General features: G+C 35.9%; 1 long non-coding RNA gene across 1 annotated transcript; it reads right to left on the bottom strand.

The window, feature by feature from the left end:
• Positions 1-1852: 1852 nt before the first annotated feature.
• Positions 1853-3127, bottom strand: LOC127528861 (uncharacterized). Its single transcript, XR_007935467.1, has 3 exons — positions 2936-3127; positions 2571-2834; positions 1853-2441 (listed from the first exon to the last, which is right to left on the bottom strand). It is a non-coding gene; the product is annotated as an uncharacterized LOC127528861 (long non-coding RNA).
• Between the last annotated feature and the right edge of the window lie 2090 nt (positions 3128-5217).

Raw genomic sequence — 5217 nt, 5'->3', positions numbered from 1 at the left:
GCCTTGTGCCCTGTGTTGGCTGGGATTGGCTCCAGCAGACCCCCGTGACCCTGTGTTCAGATTCAGCGGGTTGGAAAATGGATGGATGGATGGATGGATGGAAATTTTAACAGTGGTAACTTTGCCAAAAAACAAGATAAAGAAAATACAACCTAACATGTTACAGTCCACAAAATATCAAATTATCTACAATTTATCTAATTGATTTTCAAATATAGTAATGGTAATTATATACAGTACATCATAGACATGCATTTCCTGTTCTACAATTGGGTCACACAATTTTTCTTCTAGCATATTTGTATTTTCCCTTCAAATTGTGTCCAGTGATATTTCAGTTTGAATTGCAGAGAGGACAGCGGCAATGCACTTAGGATATGTTAGATGTAGTCCATCCATCCAGTTTCCAACCCGCTGAATCCGAACACAGGGTCATGGGGGTCTGCTGGAGCCAATCCCAGCCAACACAGGAAACAATCCCAGGCAGAGTGCCAACCCACCACAGGACACACACAAACCACACACTAGGGCCAATTTAGAATTGCCAATCCACCTAACCTGCATGTCTTTGGACTGTGGGAGGAAACCCACGCAGACACAGGGAGAACATGCAAACTCCACGCAGGGAGGACCTGGGAAGCGAACCCAGGTCCCCAGGTCTCCCAACTGTGAGGCAGCAGCTCTACCCACTGCGCCACCGTGCCGCCCTGTTAGATGCAGTGCATAATAGAATGCCATAAGGCACATGATACCTTCCTGCAACATTTCTTGAGGGAAAGTTGTCACAGGCTCACTTCCAATAGGTAGCATGCAGTTATCTTGGTCCACAATAAGGGCAGCTCTAGTCAGTGGTCAGTCTTTGCTGTAGAAAGGCATCAGGATTCTCTGAGGTCTTTAAGACAAACAAAAACCAACAAAGAAAATAGGCTGAATTTATTTTATCCTCTGTAGTCCTATACAGATTTATTATACATTTACTTATTTATAATACTGAATTAATGTGCTAATTTTAACAGAAGCAGTTATACACAGCTTGTAATTGAAATAGCAAAGAAATCACAAAAAATTGAAGATTGTTATATTCTGTTGAGCCCTTTTAAATCAAACCGTTTAATGTATAATGTCGTTCCTGTAGCTAACATTAAAAACAACCCTGAAAATTGCTGCCAGTCACAGATGGATAAAATTGCAGTAACTGTCTTTATTTTTCCTTTAAGCAATGTAAAAATGCAAAGTTTTACCTTAAGGCCATGAACTAATGCCTCATGTTTTGTTTCCCAACTTTTTTGGGGGGAAAGAAAGTGAAGGAAACATGGATGGCAGAGCTCTAAACATGGTGATGGCATTTTTCACTAATGGAAAAAAAAAACTTATTAAATCTCTTTCGCATTATCTTCTAATATTACTCAAACATTCTCCTTTTAATGAAAACAACAACATACAGCAAGCTTTAAATTGAGAATGATTTTTAACAAAAATGATATGATGTCTGGTATTATTTTTACCTACTAGTATGCTAGAACATGAACGAACAGTTGAAATGAACCTTACATAGATCATATTTAAAGTTTTAAGTATTCTTTAAAATATTCCTTCATTATTTATACCTAATAAAGGATAGTATCAGTCAGTTTATTATTCTGTTGTGTCTTAAAAAGAAGCTAGACAAAACTATTTACAATGCTAATAAATGGCTTTTTAAAAACATAATTAAAGGGAACATTTTATTTCAGAATAACACAGTACAACTTTCTAATACAATGAAGAAAAGGGAACCTGGAATTCACAAATCAATAGTTACTGGCAAAGAGAGCAGTAATAATATTGTGCATGAAAATTTCTCAAAGTTTGGCTTACTATAATATAGACTTGATTCTTTATGGAAAAAAAATGGCATAAAAAAGTGCAACCCTTTGAGCATCAACTGCAAAATATCATAACTTTAAACAACTTCAATTTGACTTTCATTTAGGCCTATCATGCTGCAACACTGAGTAAAGTGCATAACTAACTAAAATGAGTTTGAATAAAATATGCATGACAAATGTTACCATCATCGTGCATATGTGGAGGCTTCAGGATCTTCTTCATTACTCCATACAGCTGTGCTTTTCCATAAAAACTGGTCCATCTACTCTTAACTTCTGTGATGTATTTAAGATTATTCCAACTAAGAATACAACACATTTCATCCATTACCTATAAAATAAGCACACTCTAAGTCAGCACATATTTTGTTTTAAGAAACCATTTTCAAAAATATTTCAGTCAGATGTCTGTGTTGTATGCACTTACATGATCCAGTTCTTTAAAGCATGGGTAAGCCTCCCATATAATCTATAAATTACCTCTGTGCATTAAATTCATGATCAAGGAGCTGGGTAACTGCAAATTCATTTGGCTTTGGCTTCTTGTAAAGGTCCTGTAGTGTTTTGTAGTGCCTGGCCTGCATTTAGTGGCTGTCAACTATTGTGTCAAAAGCTGCAAAAACATATAAATGAATAATCAAATCGGTTGTGTTTTCTAAACAGTCTGAACTAAGATGGGATATGACCATCTCTATTGTGCACTTACTAGATGGTTCACATTCTTTCTCTGCTGTAACTTCTTGGGTACGACTAGAAGGTGACACAATAACAAGCATCGCTGAAGCAATAGAATTCCCCGAAGATGCAGTGGAATCGGCCTCGCCTGAATTCTCGACTTCAGCAGCATCAGGCTTGTCAGTGGTGATGCCGAGACATCTCTTTATTTATTTGAGGCATACAGTCCTGTCGCTTCTGAGGTGTGCAGATATTCTGTAGCCTTTCCAGGAGTTGTTTAAACACAGGTTCCTGTAATGAGATTACACTCTTTTAAAAAGTGTGCAAGTGAATACAAGGTGTGACTGCTCAGTCTAAAACCCCTATAACTAAAACTAGTTACTTACACTCACCCATGAATTTTGATCTTCAGCTGCATATAGCTTTGGATAATACTTGACTATACGTTTTGCCATTGAAGAAACCTCATGTTTGGAGGTATATTTGTCTTCCCTTGTTGTTGTCCTCAGTATGGGCACTATGTTGGTCACTGTAGTTCTAATTAATCTACAGCACAGATCCTTTTAAAGAATACAATGCTCCTCTTTCCCTATGCGCTGCAGTGTTTTCTGACCTGCTCCAACTCAGTCACTCTGAAGTATGTATTCAGGGCTTGGTAGTTGAATGATTTTAGAGGGGCTGGCTTCTTTTCAAAGTTTTGTGGAACATTCTTGCTCACTGGATTGAGGGGTAGGTGAAAGACTGGCATTTTCTAGAGTATTGCATTCAGAAGAGGAGGGAGATGTACGGCTGTCTTGTAAGTTATTTTGCTGTACAGAAAACTGCAGCTCCTGTTAAAAAAATACAGGAAAAGGACATTGAAAATAGTCACCAGTTATCAATAAACTGTTTATGAATTATGAACTTTGGTGAAGCTGGACATAAATGGAAATATTTACTTTTATTTAACGTAAATGAAATTAGTAATCAAAGACAGCATTTCTCAAATATCTGACTGCTTATATTTTCATTGTTAAAATTTTTAGGTAACTAAAAACAAGATACTAGTCATCATCTTTACTTCCTGATAAAACACAGAAACAATATGTGCTCAGATATCTATTGATATGGAGTATTTTCACAATATGTTGTATTGAACTAAATAAATGCTACATGAGTACTGTGAAATTCTTACTTCTGTGTGCTAATTAACATGTAACATGCTATCATTCTCTGGCACCATGATAAAGTTTATCAAAACATTTGTAAATTAATATAGACTTTGTATAAATGACAAACATATATAAATATGTGTTTACACAAAGATTCATATGGTGAGGTGAACATGTTGGGGAAACGGCCCTGATGGATGCATGAGCTGTCCTGTGCTCAGGTATGACATTTCAAACTGCTGTTATTGAATTATGGAAAATTTTAATTGAGAAGGACCAAGCCCAAGTTTCTACTCTTCAAAATTCCACATCTATAAATATATATTTATGTTGTCGCCACTTTCATATCAGAAATGTCCTCCTTTTCCCTATTATCATTTATATTTCTCCCCTGCTTGATCTAAAATATCATCAGGACATGGCCACTTCTGACATAAAAGTTGCTACAGAAGCCTTTAATCTCAACAAAAAGAACAAAGCAAAAGTGATAATAACTACATTGTTTGCTCAACAACATTTCTTAAAAAAAATAAATAAATAAATAATGCTGACCTCTTGATGCACTGCTGGCTATGAGGTTTTCTTCGAAGGAAATGTTCAGATCTTCACATGAAAGAGTCCCTAGAAGATCTTCTGTATCATTTGCAACTTGAAAGCAGCAGAGAAGACCAGTAATTCATTCATACTGTATTTGGACGTCATTTGCACAATTACCGGCAGTTACTTCCAACTCAGGTTTTAGGCTTTAAGTGCTAAATTTACAAATTTTTATAATTTAAGAGTTTCTTGAAAGATGGTACAAGTGCAAATCATGATACCTTTTTATAAATGTTTTACATTTTGTTTCCTTTCTGAACAAGTGTATCATACTGAGGTTTTAAGCAAGTAGAGATATCCTACAGAGGTGTATTTACCGTGTTGCCTGATCAAGGACACGATACATACGACTTACTAACTTAATTTGTGAGTGGATAAAATTAGTAGGGCGTTAACATTTCTCTCAGACTGGGGCCTTCACCTGTGCCATTAGGGCTGACTCTAGAATATGTATATTTATATATGACGCACTCATGTATGGTATTGATAACGAAGTTAAGGGGGATAGGTGCTCCCATTGCAGTTTCAAGTGCAGCGATCTTATTTATATTCGAGCAATGAGCTTACAATTCTGGATACCTCAAAATCGATAATAATTTTAAAATACTGGCCTCTAAATTTTAACATTTTTCTTTAAAGGTATCTCAAACAGAAGCGACTTGGGTCGTGTTCGCTTTTACTACCGGTAATAACATGAGGCGTGTGCAACACAGTTAAAACTGTTTTTAAAAGAAACATTTCAATTTATTTTTAAGCAAGCAGAAGTCTGTATCATAACGTCTTTAACAACTTTTTAAATAAATCACTGTAACAAATAAATCAACGATATTTAACTAACATTTATTTCATAATAACTCTCTGTATATATGAAATCTAACAATCATGGCGCTCGATAAAAAGAGTCCGGTGTTGCTGTGCAGCCTCAA

Source organism: Erpetoichthys calabaricus, chromosome 7, assembly GCF_900747795.2.
Source record: "Erpetoichthys calabaricus chromosome 7, fErpCal1.3, whole genome shotgun sequence".
NCBI lineage: Eukaryota > Metazoa > Chordata > Cladistia > Polypteriformes > Polypteridae > Erpetoichthys > Erpetoichthys calabaricus.
The sequence above is the reverse complement of the archived record's forward strand: the minus strand, read 5'-3'. Positions and strand labels throughout refer to the sequence as shown.